The following is a 21,338-nucleotide window of genomic DNA, read 5'->3' as shown; positions in this document are numbered from 1 at the left end:
TTATATTTATACCCAAATACTTACTTATTCATCCATTGATTTCAGCGTTTCGATACCTGTGATCTTTTCTTGGATTCAAGTTGTATTTAACTCGAGTTTGCGGTGGAAAATGAACTTAATATATTTTCGATCGGTTGGTTTTCTGCATTCACTTTTGAGTTTTCTCAATAGGTTAGGAACTTTATGCCAATGTGTCATTCGTAAGTAGCTTGGACCAATGAGGATTTAAGAAACTCCAAGTTTGATACAAAAAACACAAAAATTGTTTCCATAATGAATTAAAGGAAATTATGGTAATTAATTGTGTCTTCAAACTATTTAATGCTAAATACCAAATTGGTTATTATAAGGTTAAAGCTAAACACTAAATTAGATATTAAACTCGAGTTTGTTGCGCAAGTAGTGAATTAAATTATAGTAAACTTTAAACTTTTTTAAGACGAATTAAAAGGAATTTTATTAAACTTTACTTTTATTTAAAGGGTTTAATGCTTAGCTCGAAATGAAATAGACATTGAACTCGAATTTGCGGTGCTTAGAAAAATTTTATAAGCTGCCACGTATGACTGTATGGCTTGCACCCCATTCTTAAAACTTCTCTACAAATTAAGTGGCGTATGCTTGTGAGTCGTCCCTAAGTAGCCACTTAAGTACTTAACAAACATATTCTTAAGTTCAGGGATTAAATAAAATTGTGGTCAAAAATAAAATAACTAGTTTAAACATTAATCATGTTTGTAAATGGCTATCCCCAGTGGCCTGCTCACAAACACCTACACACACCCAACGCACTTCAAAGGAGACTTTTATCTTATGTAAAACCAGTAGCAAAAAGAAAAGGGAAAATAAAATGGGCATAGACCAAGCAAGTAGCACTTGAATTCCCGAAGTACTTGGCTACTCGCAGCAAAGAATGTGTGTGTGGTCACTACAGTGGGTCGACAAAGAAACTAGCACAAATTAGAAGAAGAGTAATAAGTAGCAGAAAATTGAGTATTTGCACAGCCATTGTAATTGGATAATTACAGGGAATGAGTTGTATACCGAAAGGATATGTGAACGAACATATGTATGAGATGGAAGAAGGTGAAAAAATGGTTGTATTTACGTACCCTTTGTGTGTTTGTAAAGAATGACACCCTTAAGCAAACAAGTGACCGACAATCCCATAAGGACTCAGAAAGTCATATATAAGAGCGTGCATGTAGTGGATAAATACAGAGAGAGCACGTGGATTTAGAAATGTGAGTGCTGCGCTTGTGGCGTGGCTGTAGTTTTTTTGTAAATTTGTTTACTGTTAGTGAGAAATTCGTTCGTTTGTGTGTGAAATTAAAATGTTTTTGAAGAATACGGAGCAGCAATTAAACAAGGGAATCGCAACTAAAATAATGCATAAAGTAGATCTGACTTCAATTAGAACTTAGCTATTATAAGTAATTTGCTTATTTATTTCTTCTAAACTTTGAATATATAGATCCATCCACTGAATACTATGGAAAATAATTTTTACAGGCTTCCTATTTATGTATAACAGTTTGGCTCTTTCTCAGATAATCTGTGTTCGCTTTTGCACCGTAATTTAAATATAAGGGATTCCTTACAAGAACTTTGATAGGTGTGGGTATCGAGTTTGTATGGAAGCTATACGCTATAGTGATCCGATATCGTGGGTTTGAGATATGAGCAGCTTCTTGTTGAGAAAAGAAAGCGCCCACATTTTCAGATCAATTTCTTAAAAACTGAGGGACTAGTTAGCGTATATGTATATGATACATACAGAAGGGTAGACAAGCATGACTAAATCGCCTCAGCCCGTTAAGCTGATCAGTTGGGCTATACTTGTATATACTTTATAAGATCTCTGACGTTTCCTTTTGGGTGTTACAAATGTCGTGGCAAACTTAATATACCCTGTTCAGAGTATAATAAAAACAGGTTTGAAATATTTGAAAGTTGTGCATTATAACGCTGTTAAACAGGAGTGACTTCTGTGGATCTACTGACTGTGCATAGACCAGTGTTGTCCAACGTGACTGTGTGCACGTTATGCTTGTGTTGGTTATTCTAGCGTCAACTGATCGCAAAATTCTTCTTTGCTTGCCTACGAAGTTGAATACAGTAGCACAATCGTGCTTTCACAGACACTTGTCGCGACATGTTGGTGTGAGGTGTCTGGCACTTTTTTTTTTTTTTTTTTTTGTGCCGGGGGGGGGGGGAATCTTACATAGATACTGCTACTTAGCTGTAGCAATATGCACGATTCGTACCGCCCGCTATAGGTGCACCTCATTCGGGACCACGCACAGTCAGTATTACCTACTGTTCTGGACTTGCGAAACGGTACGCCTACGTACTAAACCCTAACTCCGTCTCCTTTAGCTTTACTTAGACCCTGTGGGACCGCCGCTAGGCATTTCATCACAGGGCAAGCTTAGCCTATGGGCTCACGTCATTTGAGCGATATTCGCTGCTCTACCTTCACTCCTTCTTTGCTGTTCTGCTATTCTCAGGTCATGGAGTACCATGGCTGTCATCTTCTCCATTAAATTCCACACATGCCTCGAGTGCAACATATATGTCACTATATTCTCTGGCGTTATTCGGTTAGATACTTCCTTTTCTATCATCATTCGCTCCTTTGTATATTTCCGACAGTGGAAAAATATGTGTTCTGCGTTCTCGGTATAGCTACCACAGAAAGAGCAAGCTACTCCCTCCTCGTGACCGTACTTATGCAAGTACTCCCTGAAGCATCCATGTCCTGTTAGGAACTGCGTCAAGTAATGATCCACCTCCCCGTGTTTTCGTTCCATCCAGGCTTGTATGTTACCGATTAAGCGGTATGTCCATCTCCCCTTGCTTGATGTATCCCATCGCGTTTGCCATTCGTTTACGCTGGCTTGTCTTTCTTCTCTACGCTCTGCCACTGTTAGTTTCCGGCCTCCGCTTTTACTTTTGTCATATATTATATTAAGTTCGAGAGCCATTATGTCTGGAGGCATAATTCCTGCTAGAACCCCGACAGCTTCTTTAGAAACCGTGCGAAATGCACTGACTATTCTAATGGCACTCAACCGGAACACCGATTGCGCCACTCCAGCATATGTCTTATGTATTAATGCTGGTCCCCATATAGGCGCCGCATACATTACAATTGACTGGCTGACCTTGGCCAGAAGTGCTCTCCTGCTCTGTTTCGGCCCTCCTATGTTTGCCATAATTCTTGATAAGGCCATGTTTACCCGCGCCGCTTTTTCACATGCTTTTTCAATATGCATTTTGTAATTGAGCCTCGCATCAATCGTTACCCCAAGATATTTCACAGCGGATTGTGTTGTAATGTTGTGCCCATCTATGTTAAGCGAAATGGTTTCCAGTTTTTTCCTGCTAGTTATAAGCACTGCTTCCGTTTTGTGTCCGGCAAGTTCGAGTTTTGCATTTGTTAGCCACTGCTTTATCTTCAGTACAGTTTCACTACATATACTTTGTATTTGATGGAGCTCCTTAGCTACTATTGTCACAGCAATATCATCTGCGTATCCAATTATATGCACTTCTCTCGGTAGAGGGAGGCGCAATATTCCATCATAGAGTGTATTCCAAAGGGGTGGGCCTAGCACAGATCCTTGTGGCACACCACCCGTTACCCTATACTTTTTTGGTCCTTCGTCAGTGTCATACAGCAGGATCCTATCGGCCAAATAACTTTGTATGACGTACAACAAATAGCTCGGTGTTTTTTTGAGGACTAATGCACACATTATATGGGGCCAATGTGCCGAGTTAAACGCGTTTCCCACATCAAATGTGACGACCGCACAATATTCTTTGTTCCCGTACATCCACCTGTCTCCTTCAATAGCCTTTTCTGCTATACCTGCAACTTTCTTGATTGCATCAAGAGTTGACCGCTTTTTACGAAAACCATATTGGTTATCAGAGAGACCACCATCTCCTTCTAAATGATTTTCCAGCCGGGTACAGATTATCCGCTCCAGGATTTTGTCCATCGTATCGATCATACAGAGCGGTCTGTAGGGACTTGGTTCTCCTGCCGGTTTGCTTGGCTTCTGTAGGAGTACCAGCCGTTGTACTTTCCAAATTTTTGGAAACACTCCTTCACGAAGGCAACGTGTGTATATATCCGAAAATGGCTTTGGATGATAGCTGATCGCAATTTTGAGAGCCCTATTCGGGATACCATCTAATCCTGGTGCTTTGCTATTTTCAAAGCGTTCAGCGGCCTGAACAACTTCCTGCTCTGTGATTTCTGGCGCATCTGCGACTTCTTCGCGATAATAGTTTCCTTCTTCTTGATTTTGTTGTGGGAATAGGGTTTCTACTACATTTTTAAGTAATGAAGGACATGTAGGCGCTTGACATTTGCCATCTTTAATTCTTGACATTACAATTCTATACGCTGCTCCCCACGGATTTTCGTCCACTTTCTCGCATAATTCTTTAAAACATGTAATTTTGCTCTTTTTAATTGCCTTTTTTAGGTCGTTGCGTTTCTTTTTGAATGCTTCTCGCAGGCTGTCACAATCTAAGCTGCGTATGTTTCGTTGAAAACGACGCCTCGCTTAGGTGTAGTTGTCATCGCATCCTTTACCAAGTCGTCAAGTGTTTTTTCATATTCAGCTTGTGATATACTTGGCGGTATATAGCAGCTGTAGAAGTAAATTCCCCATATTTTGGCTCTTGTATAGTATGCCTTGTCAATTAACGGTTTGTCTTGCATCATCTTATCTCCGCATGCCCATATTGCAACCTTTTTTGTGGTGTCGGAAATCCACTTGTCAGAGTCTTTATTTTTATACTGTTCACAGATTAATGCAACGTCTATTTTATTTTCGTATATGTTTTGCGTCAAGAGATCCTGGGCCGCTTCGCAGTGGTTCAGGTTTATTTGTAATATTTTCATCTTTTAGGTTTTTTGAGCGCTGCTGTATATATGGGACATTTCCGGCTTCCTATCTGATGGTCTATGTTTGTACTTCCACTGTGTTTACATGCCTTGCAGAAAGGATTGTTAACACAATCTTTGGCGAAATGACCCTCCTCTCCGCATTTAATACTCGCTCCTGTCTTCTGGGTTGCTGCATGCTTTCGCCACGTGTCCATACTCTAAGCATCTGAAACATTTCTTCAGTTGCGCTTTTTCCCTGATTCTGCAGATTGACCAGCCGATTCTTATCTTTTGTGCTGCCAGTAGGTGCCTTGCTTCCTGTGCATGAAAGCTTATTATTGCTTTTTGCGTGCCTGCATATGCTGGTCTGATGCTTTTAATGCACTCTACACTAAATAGACGCAGTTCTTCAAATTCTGAACGAATTGCCTGTGCTATATCCTCCTTCGTCGTTATGTCGTCCAAGTCTCGCACTTCCACTGTAATTTCTGGTGTTAGAGATCTTATTTGTGCCTGATCTCCTAGTATCTTCACTATCTCCTCTCTATATTCCTTAGTACTTCCTGTCTGCGCTTTCTTTAGTTCCAACAGTATCTCACCTTTAGCTGTCTTTTTAATTCGTGAGACATTTTCGCCAAGCACTTGCAGGTTTTCATTCTTCTTGACTGCCCGAAGTATGTCTGCGTAAGACATGTCACCGGTTTTTGCGATAACAATTGCTTCTGGTCGAAGGCGTGGTACAGCGCTTTCCTTCTTCTTGTTTTTATTTTTTGGGGATTTACTTGGTATCGTGATCCAGGTATCTTCCCTTGTCGCGTCCTTTTCTCCTCCCACGAGATTTCTGCTTTCTCCGGCTTTCACAATTGGTTCGTCATGCGTTGTTTTCGTCCTTTTTGGAGGGGTTCGTCGCTTAATCTGCTGGTCACGTGGTCTTTTCGGTGTGACTTCAGCAGTCGACTGTTCCACAGCTACTCTTCTTCCTAACTTAGCTTCCCGTTGCCTAGTATGGTCCTCTTGTGCACGGGTGTAGAGCTTCAATATTTCGCTAAGCAGTTCCCTCATGGGATTATTGATAGTGCGCTGCGGCGGATGCATCATATCCTTTAACTTTTGTATCATATCTCCTAGTTGCATCATATGATCACGTTGCGACTGTGCTTCTTCCAGTATCGGGGTGTTCTCCTGAAGCGTTGGAGGAGACGATTTCGAACTCACTGGTCTTTGTGCTGAGAGCACCTTCACTGGCGATCTAGCCAAACGCGAGGCTTTTTTAAAGGGGTCTACTCCTGACATCGTAAGTTGACTCGTGACATCGCTAAACTTATTGCTGCTATTGTTGTTGTTGTGTGTTTTTTCATTTATTGTCTCCATTTATCAGTTTAACCAGCGCATCGTGTGCAGGGGGGCGGGCCGAAATAGGTGTCTGGCACTGTCCGTGCGCTATTGTGCGCACAGGCCGTGGACAACGCTGGCATAGACTGATACTAAAAATTCATAAAAAATTAGTTTCAATTGAAATTGAGCTCCTTGATTCCTTTAAATTTCTCCAAAATTCTTAAAGAACTATCTAACATCAAGGGTTATAAATACAATACCTTTACAGCTTTCGAAAAAAAGAATTCGTAACTACTGCAAAATTTCCAAGTCTTCGAAAGCCTTAATTAGGACCTATAACAGGTACAAAACTGCGATTCTAGCAAATATAGGACTATCGATATTTCCATTTTGGTTTTTTGGGCATTTGGAGAAGCTACATCTATTTTTACATAATATGCGATTCAGTCGTTCAAAATTTAAGAAATCAATCTGAAAATTTTCACCCCAAAAAATTGGAATAGCCGATATCGAATCACTACAGTAAATAGCTGTCATATAAAGTGACACGTCAAAAAACACCACAATCTCCGAACATATTATTTAGATCAGATCATAGTCATATAGTTGCTATTCAAACCGATCGTCAACAAGTAAGGAAGTTCTAAGTTCGGGGCAAACAAACAGTTTATAATTTTGCAACTTGCAGGAATCAAGGCCAGGAAAATGTTTAAGTATATAAAGTAAATTCAGCCGGATGTTCGAAAATCCTGATGTTAGTTACGAGTATATGGTGGCTATGCCAAGTTTTCGCTCAAATTTATCAACTTTAGGCACAAAGGTACACAGTTATGAATAAAACAGGCTCTTTTATTTTCACTGGGATAACTCACATATTGGCCGATATTTGCGGTATAAAGTCATCGGAAGTTCGAAAATGTTTATATATAATGTATTAAGTATATGGGGGCTAAGAGAAGTATTAGCTCGATACAATCCATTTTCAACATACAGACTTGCATTTATATGAGAAGGATTACCCCTTAATTTTAGTTAAATTGGGTTGTCAAAAAGTCTTGCGGTATTTTTATTGAATCAATTTGTGTGGCACCCATACATCGGGCTTCTTAGTGACTCCAAGCTTCTTCAAATGACTACTATACCGGTCATCGTTGTGCGGTGGAAATGAAAACTGTATCGGGTCCATAAACTGCACAAATTTTATTGGCGGCTTGAGATGCATTTTTGCCTTTATCGTAGTAGTACTGTAAAATATGCCGTATTTTCTCTTTATTTTGCTCCATGTTTGCGACGCTATAACTCACGAACGACTTAAAAGAAACAACAATCAATCAAACACGTGTTAGCGCGTGAAAGGTATAGCTTGACCCGATGCGACGAATAAAACTAGAACTACGCGCTTTCAGCGCCAACTAGCAACTAGCAAAAATACCGCAAGACTTTTTTGACAACCCAATATATTGTATAATTAAGATTTAAAGCTGTAATTCGGCACAGAGAAATGCAGTAGTAATGGGCACCTGAGGGCAAAATTTTTTGAAAAAGTGGGAGTGGCCCCGCCCGCCCTCTAAAAAGGAGTAAGTCAAACTTTCCTTATTTGTGGAAAAAATCCTTCAAGCAGCTATCTTTATCCGATGGCTTCCATTCGTCCAAACACTTGCTCTATTAAGTACCGTTATTTTCCTTTACTATAAACGCACTAAAGCATTGATTGCAAGAAGAAATCGCCAATTGAGTTTCGATTAAGAAATTAATTACGCCACAATTAAGTAATTCACACATACTCAAACAAAAACATTTGCGTTGTAAACAAGCCTTGTCCGTTGGTACGAGCACAGCTTATGGTCAACGTTTTGGCTGTCAAGAGCTGAGGGCTCTCAAGCAGCGAATGAGGATGGTCAAACGAATACATGCATAGGAGAATGTGTGAGTTTGTGTAATTATGTGAGCATGTTTGTGTTTGTCCCCCTCTTGCATTCAGTTGAACTTGTTAATGCCTTTAGTGCACTTTTGTTACTTACGCTCCACTATTGCTATTGTTGTTTTACGCGCTGCCTCTTGCCGTCTCTTGTAATCGTTCTGTTCAGTTTTTCTTCCATTTTAATAGCCTCGTTAGCAATATGTTTGCTGTTTTAGTAACCATTTTAAAATTAGCCATACTTACGAGCAGCAACACCAGCCCCCTTGCAAACACACTGCCACGTACATATAACTTAACACTTGCATGTAATGACTGCTGTTGCTTTTGCTTCAAAACTAGCAATTTTTATACGATTTCGTCGTTTGCTTTAGTTGCTTCAGCTCAAATCTGAGTCTTCTCGCCTCCCCCAATTCGCCCTGGTCAGTCGTTAATGCCTTGCGCGCTTAGTGAGTGGAATTATGTTTGTTTTTGTTGTTGAAAGTTAGTAAGTTTCTATTGAAATTGAAGAAAAATTTTTAGGCCATCCAAATGCCATTCCCGCTGAGCTAGTTTTTGGGTTAGTTACATTTGCATTTTCGTGTTCCTTTCACATGCGTCTTTTTCAATATAATGATGGAAAAAGTGATACGTGCCGCTAATCTGAACAGCAGTGGGTTTGTCTACTTAAAAAGTATAATGCAACTAGGGTACGCAGATGATTTGGACATCGTAGGTCTCTCAAACATGGACGATGAGAAAACACTTGAAGTATTCGAATTGAATAATATGAAGAGCTCAAGGTTTATTTACTGACTCCACAAGGTCATCAGTACTCTCTAAGATCAAGAAATATGAATATGAGTAGTATTTTTTATAGAGTTTGTCCAAGTCAACATTGACTAACTTCGCTTTTCAATAACCTATTTATGTTTATTGATTGACTTAACAGGTGTCCTTTTACTACTTCATCAATATATTAAGTATATGTGTAGAATAAACCACGATACGAGAGCTTTTTGAGCATAAAGCATGTCTGTCTAAGCTTTAAGATCCTAAGAAGGAAAAGCCTTTATATCTAAAAATATTTGGCTCAGGTTATTTTCTAAGATAATAATGTAATCTCCGAAGAAACTGTTCAGATTACTAGAGCATATAGCTGCTATACAAACTGAACGATCGGAATCTAGCGCTGGTATGGAAAACTTTTGCATTTGACAAGATATATTCCCGAAATTGGACATAAATTATTTTCTAAGGCAACACTGTACTCTCTGAAAAATTTTTCAGATCGGATAACTATAGCATCTAGTTGTCATATAAACTGAATAATCGGAATAAAATGGTTGCATGGGAAACTTCCTAATTTGACGACATATCCTCACGAAATTTGATATGAGTTATTGTTCATAGTAATAATGTAATATCGGAAGAAATTGTTCAAATCGGCTCACCATAGCATATAGTTGCCATACAAACGGAACGATCGGAACAAGGGCTTATGTGGAAAACTTTCGCATTTGACGTGGAATCTACACGAAACTTGACATGAATTACTGCTTAAGGTAATAAAAAAAGTTTTTAGATCGGATTACTATAGTATATACGAAGGCGGTCCGATAAATAACCGACCTCAACGTGAAGCTAGCGGCACATCTGAAAAAAAAGTTTCTACTTCAAATTGTGCATATTATAATAGCTGCTCGCCAAAATTTCAGAAATTTATCTTGCGCAATTATCTGTTGACAGTCGTTTTTGTGAGTTTATTTCGGTGATTTCCCCAAAATGGAAAAAATGGAATAACGAGCTTTAACTAAATTTTAATTTTTGAAAGGCAATACGCCTTCACAAATCAAAGATGAGTTGGACTCTGTGTATGGTGACTCTGCACCATCGTTTACCACCGTAAAATTTTGGGCAACTGAATTTAAACGTGGTCGCAGGAGCTTGGAAGATGATGAACGTCCTGGGCGTCCAAAAACTGTAACCACTAACGATAACATCGCTAAAGTTCATCAATTGGTACTAGACGACCGCCAGATTAAAGTTAGGGAAATAGCTGAGTTTATGAAGATGTCATAAGAAACTGTTTGTCACATATTAAACCAAGATTTGGGCATGAGAAAGCTGTCCGCGCGTTGGGTGCCGCGTTTGCTTACGCTAGACCACAAACGTGCGCGCATGAACATTTCCAGCGCTCTGTTGGCTCAGTTTAGAGGCAATAAGACCGAGTTTTGGCGCCGATTGATAACTGTAGACGAAACTTGGATTCATCATTATACGCCCGAAACAAAAAATTACTCTAAACAGTGGATTGAAAAGGGGGAACCAGCCCCAAAAAAACCTAAAGCTGTGATTCGGCTGGGAAAGTGATGGCGAGTTTTTTTTGGGACAGCCATGGAATTATTTTTATCGACTATCTTGAAAAAGGAAAAACTATAACAGGAGCATACTACGCATCATTATTGGACAAGCTAAAGGAAGAAATTTCGAAAAATCGGCCACATTTGCAAAAAAAGAAAGTTTTGTTCCACCAAGACAACGCACCATCTCACACCTCAACAGTCGCCATGGCGAAAATCCACGAATTGCGGTTCGAACTGCTTGACCATCCACCTTATTCACCGGATCTAGCACCAAGCGACTTTTTTTTGTTTCCTCAACTTAAAACTGCGCTCGGCGGCCAGAGATTTTCGTCAAATGAGGAGGCAATCTCTTTCGTGAACTCGTATTTTGCAGACAAAGACGCCAAGTACTACTTGGAAGGGTTGCAGAGATGGGAGCATCGCTGGGAGAAGTGTGTGGAGTTACAAGGAGACTATGTAGAAAAATAAAAAAAAAAAATTTGAAATTGTCGCGTGCATCATGGTTAGGTCGGTTATTTATCGTAGTTTCCATATAAACTGAAGACATAGTTACTAAAACAAATGTACCTGTGAAGGGTGTATTAGCTTTGGTGCAGCCGAAGTTAACGTTTTTTCTTGCTTTTAATATAATTTTTATCGAAATAAGATTAGCTTGGATGGTTCCAAGCAGATCACTTACAGTAAAGTAGAGGATCCAGCAATAGATAGATATAATTTGAGGTTTGCACCGCGGCTTAGGTCTATCCCTTTCTCTGTCACAACGACTCACATAGGTACACTGCTAAAATATATGTAATGTTGGGAGCTATTGAGGCGGTGTGATCTCTATTTGGATACATTGATCCAAGAGCCTTAATCCTGTCTGCAGACACAGCATCGGCAGTCGGTTAGACCCATATTAAATATGTGCTTCTTGAGTTTCTCTGAGGTTTGATAACATTTTTAAGTGTGACTACCCATTAGCAACTTTACTTGGCGCAAACCTAGAGCTGTTTCTAATACCCTTTCCTTATGGCGAAGCAGCTCCTTGCCCTGAGTGTTAAGGTGAATTTAGTTGGGACCTGAAAGGCTATTTAGGCTATATCACGATGTTCATTTTCTGCTTTTGTAGTTTTGACTATAGTCAGATCCACATGATGCTTCCACCGAATAGTGGTATTCAGAGTGAGACGCAGATATTTGACCACATGAGTCATCTCTAACTCTCTGTCGCCATGGACTATGTGCTGAGACCAAGACCTGCTTTTGGTGAACGGGACGCTGGTCCAGCCAAAGATCAGACTTAAGGCTTTGAAAACATTTCTATTGTCGGACGGCTTAAATTTCTAAAAATCAAATCTTTAGACAGCCTTTAGGCCATACAGAATCAATTATTCGAAGTATGGTAATAGACTTAACAGCATTCTTAATCCTTACAGAAAAAAACGAGATGGTAATATCTCCTTATTAATGTGTATTAAAACAATTTAAACCCAAAATACTTCCTTCTTGGGCTCTCTTTAAAAAAAAAACATTCTACTTAAAAACCTCACTTATTAGGTATGCGAGAATGTAAGTCTGAAGTTTCTGTAGGTTAAGGGCTCCGTATTTTTTTAGAGAAATAGGTTTTTTGAAAAATATAATAAAGCAGTGTCTTAATGGAGGCTATGAATTTTGATATAAAATCGTTTTAGGATTGGTTCTGAAAAAGTCACCTTAGGTAAGGTGATGTAATATGCTAAGTTATGGTTCTGACTTATAAGATTTGATGTGGAGTTATGTTACTGAATATCATGTGCCATTATTTTTTGGGCATGATATGACTTTGTGATGTGACGTATTGGTGTAAGATTTCGAATTTTGTGGTTTGATGTTGAAAAGTTCGTGGTTGTGCTCATTAATAAATAAATATCATATAATTTCATATGATATGATATAATGATACAAGGAAAATAAGTTTAAAAAAATTTAATGAAGAAGAAATGTGATGAGACCTACAGAAAATCGTAATTTACTTTTAATGCTGAAATATTTTAGTGTTATTTGGATTAAAATGAGTAATTAGTCCCTATGGTACTGAAAACATAATATCTGATATTAGTCTCATGATGTGATAACACAATATCAGAGATATTATGATATTATGCTTTGATGTGAAGGAATACAAAATTATTTATTTAGTGCTATAGCGACATGAAGTTGTGTTTTTGGTTGGTGTAAACATTCTAAACTTTTTTATTTGGTTATGTGACGTGATGTCATAATGCGATGTAAAGCTGTGATGTGACGTGTTACTTAAAAACTTAAAATTTGGTGGCGATGTGGAATGAAATTTCAGGTTAGTGTGAAGACTTTTAATGCGTAACTGTAATATAATAATATCACATGTTGTTATATTACAGTTACGCATTAAAAATCTTCACACTAACCTGAAATTTCATTCCACATCGCCACCAAATTTTAAGTTTTTAAGTAACACGTCACATCACAGCTTTACATCGCATTATGACATCACGTCACATAACCAAATAAAAAAGTTTAGAATGTTTACACCAACCAAAAACACAACTTCATGTCGCTATAGCACTAAATAAATAATTTTGTATTCCTTCACATCAAAGCATAATATCATAATATCTCTGATATTGTGTTATCACATCATAAGACTAATATCAGATATTATTTTGTAATGTAATATGTGACTTAAAGTGATATGCTAATAACTGCAAGTGCTTTTATTATTTTTGTTTTGAATTCTTCAAATTGTTAAAATGCTAAATAAAATATACTTTCATAAATCAGTCTCAACCACTGTGCCAAACCAGAAATTATAAGATGTGCGACCGTGTGTGTGTAAGTTTATTTCTAAAAACAAACACTGTGAGCGGCTTCAGCTGCTTGAGTGGCTATTTCGGATCACCAAGTGTATATGTAGCAATTGTGTACATATATATAAAAATATATTTTGAATGATATATTGAATTGCTGCACATTAATATTTGTGGCACTGCAAGTTGCGGTACTTAGTGCCATGAAGCATTGGTAAGGGAATTTGAGCGAAAAAATTTGCCACTATACTCGTATGCACTCGCTCTTTGCTAGAGTTTGCAGTAAATTCGTTTGTGAGTCTGTATAAAATTACTTGTATTTTAAGAGTGGTGATTAAAATGCAAAAGCAAGCTAAAAGCAAATATATTAGTTTGAAATCATGGAATGCTTTTTTTTTAATTGCCATCAATGAATTTGTAAGTGGATTTTTTTGCTATGGTCGCGTGCCGCTTTGAATGTATATTTCTCTACAAAACTTTTGGTAAAACTTTTATCGATATATACTATTTAATGTCATCGGATATAGCTCTATCGATATTTTTCAATTAATTTTAAATGTATATCAATATATTTTAAATGTATTGTGTTTAATAAAAATATAAAATACACTATGCAATATTTTTAAAATAAAATTTTCTATAATAAAAAAATAATAATAAATAATTTACTTCCTCAAAACATTTTAACCATCTTTCTACAATTGACTTTGATAATAATAAGTACCTGTATTTTTAAATTTCAATCAAAGTTTTTTACCTATAAAAAGTATACTTTATAGATAACTCTTTATTTAAAATATTATTTAACTAACTAATTATCTATATTCATAAAGTATTGTTTTTAAAAATGTTATACATTTTACTTCTTTCAAAATTTATATACTTATAATTACATGCGAAGAATTGGAATATACAATGGTTTAGCATATTACCGATTTTTAAGTATTTGTTTCCTTATTGATTAAAAAAATTATGTTCTTGTTCCAAATATCTTTTATTTCTATGAAAATTTATATATTTATACGTAGATGTGAAAATTTCTTACATACGATGATTAAAATTTTCGAATTTTAAATTTATTGTTCATTTTAAATAAAATCCTTTATTGTAATATGACGATGTTTGCAACCAATTATTATCGACTTTTTATTTTAAGTTTTCGATATTTTGCGCTATAAAAATCTTTAATCGAAATATTACTGTTTTATTTTTGTCAATGTTTGCAGTCATTGGTAATTATCGATATCTTTTCGAAAAGGTGTTATCGATAAGTATTTAGCTATATTGCTAATAGCTACATAAATGTATTATTGTCAACATTTTTACAACTACCTAGTGATAACCACCGCAAATTATCTTTTCTATAATTGTATGAGCTCGCATTATCGGAATCAAGTTCTTATAAGGAAAACTTTCACATTTGACAATGTATCTTCACAAAAGTTGGCACAAGTCTAAGATAATAATCTATATAACGGGTGATTTTTTTGAGGTTAGGATTTTCATGCATTAGTATTTGACAGATCACGTGGGATTTCAGACATGGTGTCAAAGAGAAAGATGCTCAGTATGCTTTGACATTTCATCATGAATAGACTTACTAACGAGCAACGCTTGCAAATCATTGAATTTTATTACCAAAATCAGTGTTCGGTTCGAAATGTGTTTCGCGCGCGTGTTTTGTTCAGCGATGAGGCTCATTTCTGGTTGAATGGCTACGTAAATAAGCAAAATTGCCGCATTTGGGGTGAAGAGCAACCAGAAGCCGTTCAAGAACTGCCCATGCATCCCGAAAAATGCACTGTTTGGTGTGGTTTGTACGCTGGTGGAATCATTGGACCGTATTTTTTCAAAGATGCTGTTGGACGCAACGTTACGGTGAATGGCGATCGCTATCGTTCGATGCTAACAAACTTTTTGTTGCCAAAAATGGAAGAACTGAACTTGGTTGACATGTGGTTTCAACAAGATGGCGCTACATGCCACACAGCTCGCGATTCTATGGCCATTTTGAGGGAAAACTTCGGACAACAATTCATCTCAAGAAATGGACCCGTAAGTTGGCCACCAAGATCATGCGATTTAACGCCTTTAGACTATTTTTTGTGGGGCTACGTCAAGTCTAAAGTCTACAGAAATAAGCCAGCAACTATTCCAGCTTTGGAAGACAACATTTCCGAAGAAATTCGGGCTATTCCGGCCGAAATGCTCGAAAAAGTTGCCCAAAATTAGACTTTCCGAATGGACCACCTAAGACGCAGCCGCGGTCAACATTTAAATGAAATTATCTTCAAAAAGTAAATGTCATGAACCAATCTAACGTTTCAAATAAAGAACCGAAAAAAAAGTTATCAAGCTCTTAAAAAATCACCCTTTATATAAAAATGAATGCCGTTTTCCGTTGTCACGGCATCACGCGTGAATGGCTGGACCGATTTCACTAATTCTTTTTTCGTTGTATTTGTTATTATTAGGAGAGGGTTCTTACGGAAGTTTCCGGAAAACGCCTAAAAACAGTCCTTTTCTTTTTCCAAACAAACGTTTAATTCGGTCGCTTGCTCTTTTACTCCGGCTATTTAAAAAAAAAATTTTGAAAATTATTCAACGAAATCTTTATGTGTGTTTCAAACGAAGTGATCAATTATAGTTTGAAATTTGTTACGAAGCCCCGAAGAGGTCCCACTAATATCGGTCGGTGTTCTTTTTGCCATCAACGCCCATGAACGAGTACTCCCAGGATGCGATGACATACGTGTGGAATTATGGATCGGGATCAATCAGCAAGCGATCGTCACGTTGTAAAAGCACGACTTTTCAAACAACAGTTACAATGTTCTTCTTTGGATGGTGGATAGTGGTTCCAGATCAAATTGATGAAATCATTTCTGCGGAAATTCCTGATGCAGAGAAAAATCCAGTATTAAACGAAGTGATGTAAACCAATATGGTTCGTGGACCTTGCGGACACCACAATCCCACTTCGGTTTGTATGTCTAACAATAAATGCACGAAACACTATCCACTTGCTTTTCTTTCGGAATCGCAAACTGGAAATGATGGATATCCACTCCATCGTCGTAGCTCATCAGACGACCATACAACTTAGAGTAGTGAATATCGAAGTTGACAACATATGAATCGTATTATATTCGCCACTGTTGTCTAATTCACATTCAAATCTCAAGTCAATGTTTGAAGAAAAATCACCAAAGAATGCAACATGGCGGTTGTTGGTCTTGAACGATACGGTCGAACTGCAATAAAGCGCTTTGTATGATATTTAATTTTGCAATTCATGAACGTTTTCCGACTGTTGTGCGTCTCGTGGTTAATTTGGAGAATGGTAAAAGAGAATACTCTAACCCAGAGAATATAGTGCAGCCAGTGGAAACACCGCCAGCAAAAAAATTACGCAGAAAGGAAGACCAACCAGTAGATTGACATCCAGGTGTGTCCTCGAATAATGTATTTCGATGAATTTACACAATCCACCGGAAAAACGACATTCGGTTCCTATTGGATAATATACGCATTTCAAATTCATTTGAGTCATTGCGTACTGTAAATGGTACGGTGTGTACAATTTTTATAGAAGCAAGCCAGCAAAATAGTACATTGTCGAAGACATTTTACATCGTATTCGTTAACAATTGGAAATGTGTCAATTCTGGTTGATACTTCGGGTGGTTTAATATCAATTCCATCTGCCGTTTATCAATTTGTGAAAGATGAACTCATAAAGAATATTCGGACATTGGCCAAATTATCGTAACTACGATTTCTTGAGTGCATGCACAACTTTAGCTGCCAAAACTACCGATGTTGTTGACTTAAACTGGAAGATTTAAAGTCAAATTCCGGGAGAATTGCGCTCATACAAATCGATCGACAATGAGATGAAGCTGCGAATTATCAAGTGGAATTTATAAGTGCTTTGGAGAGGCTTGGTATGACATCGCATTATTTGCGTCTCAAAGTTGGATCTGTCGTTATTATGTTTCGCAATCTTCAAGTACCGAAACTGTGTAATGCAACGCGACTGATTGTAATGTAGCTACCTTATAGAATCGGGCAGAATGCTCGACTCTACGAATTCCTCTGAGCTCCAACGACTTGCCATTTCAGTTCAAATCTTTTCAGTTTTCAAAAAGTTCTACAACTTTCCATATCAGTTCCGTTTCCAGTGAAAATTGCATTTGAGATGAGAATCAATAGGACACAATGATAGTCGCTAGGAGTGTGTGGCATAAATTTGGAAATGCTATGTTTTTCACACAGCCGGATACACGTGGCGTGGAAAACCATCTTCTCTGTACATTTTCGCACTGAAACAGAAAAAAAAAAAATATTGTGTATCAAGCTTCGTTACATTGAAAAAATTTGGAAAAATCGAAAATAAATGATTTTCAACACAATATAAATTCAACTTCCTTTTCATTTCAAAACACATAATTTCAGCCAGGACAACGGCTGCCGGGTCAGCTAGTGTAATATACAAAGAAATTGTTTAAATCCGCTTACTATAGCATATAGCTGCTATACAAACTGAACGATCGGAATCAAATGCTTGCATGGGAAGCTTCGTCTTTTGACGATATCTTCTTCTTCTTCTTAGTTGGCGTAGACACCGCTTACGCGATTATAGCCGAGTTAACAATCGCGCGCCAGTCGTTTCTTCTTTCCGCAACGTGGCGCCAATTGGAGATTCCAAGCGAAGCCAGGTTCTTCTCCACTTGGTCCTTCCAACTGAGTGGAAGTCTTCCTCTTCCTCTGCTTCCCGCGGTGGGTACTGCGTTGAATACTTTCAGAGTTGGAGTGTTTTCGTCCATCCGGACAACATGACCTAGCCAGCGTAGCCATTGTCTTTTAATTCGCTGAACTATGTCAATGTTGTCGTATAGGGTGATTTTTTAAGAGCTTGATAACTTTTTTTTAAAAAAAAAACGCATAAAATTTGCAAAATCTCATCGGTTCTTTATTTGAAACGTTAGATTGGTTCATGACATTTACTTTTTGAAGATAATTTCATTTAAATGTTGACCGCGGCTGCGTCTTAGGTGGTCCATTCGGAAAGTCCAATTTTGGGCAACTTTTTCGAGCATTTCGGCCGGAATAGCCCGAATTTCTTCGGAAATGTTGTCTTCCAAAGCTGGAATAGTTGCTGGCTTATTTCTGTAGACTTTAGACTTGACGTAGCCCCACAAAAAATAGTCTAAAGGCGTTAAATCGCATGATCTTGGTGGCCAACTTACGGGTCCATTTCTTGAGATGAATTGTTGTCCGAAGTTTTCCCTCAAAATGGCCATAGAATCGCGAGCTGTGTGGCATGTAGCGCCATCTTGTTGAAACCACATGTCAACCAAGTTCAGTTCTTCCATTTTTGGCAACAAAAAGTTTGTTAGCATCGAACGATAGCGATCGCCATTCACCGTAACGTTGCGTCCAACAGCATCTTTGAAAAAATACGGTCCAATGATTCCACCAGCGTACAAACCACACCAAACAGTGCATTTTTCGGGATGCATGGGCAGTTCTTGAACGGCTTCTGGTTGCTCTTCACCCCAAATGCGGCAATTTTGCTTATTTACGTAGCCATTCAACCAGAAATGAGCCTCATCGCTGAACAAAATTTGTCGATAAAAAAGCGGATTTTCACATTTCGAACCGAACACTGATTTTGGTAATAAAATTCAATGATTTGCAAGCGTTGCTCGTTAGTAAGTCTATTCATGATGAAATGTCAAAGCATACTGAGCATCTTTCTCTTTGACACCATGTCTGAAATCCCACGTGATCTGTCAAATACTAATGCATGAAAATCCTAACCTCAAAAAAATCACCCTTTATATTTCGTACAGCTCATCGTTCCATCGAATGCGATATTCGCCGTGGCCAACGCGCAAAGGACCATAAATCTTTCGCAGAACTTTTCTCTCGAAAACTCGCAACGTCGACTCATCGGTTGTTGTCATCGTCCATTTGACGATACATCTTCACGAAATTTAATATGAATTATTGTTCATAGAAATAATGTAATATCGGAAGAAATTGCTCAGATCGGCTCACTATAGCATATAGTTGCCATACAAACCGAACGATCGGAATCAAGGGCTTATGTGAAAAACTTTCGCATTTGACTACACGAAACTTGACATGAATTACTGCCTAAGGTAATAATATAATATAATGTCAATTCACAAATAATTTATTACTCTACTCTCTTCTCTTTTAAAATGCAAATTTACATGAGTATTATGTATTCTATCCAATAATCGAATATGCCCATAGTATATATCCTAATATTTGTACCATACCATAAATTCTGTTTAACAGCATTTTTGCCAAAAAATAATTTATTTATTTGTTCATACGAATTCCCCCTCAGTAGCAATAAAATACTTTTTAGTAGACTATGATTTCAGAAATCTCTTGAATTTGGCTTCATTGGGTTTACTAAAATTCAATTCAACTCAACTCAACACAGAACTAATCTGTGCAAAATTGAATTATCAAACAGATTTCTTGCACAGAATTTTCAGGAATTCACACACACAGAATCATATTTTACATTCATTGATGTTGAATACTAAAAATGAAAAATTCTACGTGCAATTCTGAGTAATAAAATTTGATTGAAAATTCATATCAGTTAGCTAGCGGCGTGTTATAATTAAGTTTTAACCTTTTTGTGCCCTATTTGGTACAACGTTTAGTGTGTTTAGCGTGGGATCCCGCTGTCGACAGCTTAACTCCACGGTGTTTTCTATTGCTAGAAGCACATAGATCAATACAATGCGTTGATCAGTGCCCTGAAAATTGGGTAAGCATTTTCAGTACCAATTGACTGTGTGGCATGGACATACATACTAACCACCTTGGTAGGGTTCGAGGCCCATCTAAAACCTCTGCCGTACTTTGGGTCCGGCACCCGGTTGCAATGCAACTCCACATTCAAACTGACAGAGTCAGTTCTTCCCGCAATTTGGGTTTTAACCACAGCCACCACGAATCTCCGCAAAGGGCCAAACCCAATGAGCAGATTGGAGTTACCTCGAATCTAACTAACTGCTCCCCGTGGTACCAGGTTAAAGTCTTTGGTATGACCTTGTAACCGAACCTAAGACCAGTTGAGTTTCCACACAACTCTGGACTGGTGGCCAGGATCTTAGTCGCCTCTTACGTCAGGCATGCCTTACCACGGGTATATTCGGTTCCCCCTCCGAACCAAGGGGGTCCCCCTACCCGCAGGGGGATAGACAATAGACTTATGTCAAACATCAAAATAAAAGAGGCGTAAATAGGTATATAATGTAACAAAACCAAGAAAGTCTGTTTGGAAGACCGCTGATAAAAAATTGTTACATACAGAGTTGCCACCTAACTCTACTTAACAATTTAGAACTCGATGGTGTGTTAATTTACAATGTTGTTGATATTACTAATATATATTTATCTGTAGCATATGCTTCGAAAATGTTTGCACTAATGCGAAAATGAGTAGAGTTGCCACTTAATGATTTGAAAAATTAAATAAAAACTGCAAAAAAGTAAAAAATGAAACAACTAATTGATGAGTATGAGTAGGTGGACATATGACATTTTTTAACCGAGTGTTGCCATATGTATTGAAAATTGTAAATCTCAAAATTATTTTATAATTTTATAACGGTTGTTTTTACTTACGTGGCTTAAATAAAAATATTTTTTTTTGCTTAAAGTTATTTTTTTTTTTCATTCAAATTAACACCTACAAAAACGAATCAAGATCATGTGCAAGGGAGCGGAAGGAAAACACGTAAGCTTTCTACCTACACGGTCTCCAAAAGATTGCGGGACGGCTGTTGCCCCAGTCATGGGTCAAACTTACTTGCATCACATGCGAACTGAATAGGCATTAGTAACGATGACACATGTCATGCCTTATCTAGAACTCGGCTTAGATATCTATGAGCTTCATAGTTCTGGAGACGGTATTATAATTAGATTTTAAGTCTCTAGAAAACTCCACAAAAAGCGTTCACTTC

Source organism: Bactrocera dorsalis, chromosome 3, assembly GCF_023373825.1.
Source record: "Bactrocera dorsalis isolate Fly_Bdor chromosome 3, ASM2337382v1, whole genome shotgun sequence".
In the NCBI taxonomy this organism is placed as follows: domain Eukaryota; kingdom Metazoa; phylum Arthropoda; class Insecta; order Diptera; family Tephritidae; genus Bactrocera; species Bactrocera dorsalis.
Note: the sequence above shows the minus strand (reverse complement) of the source record.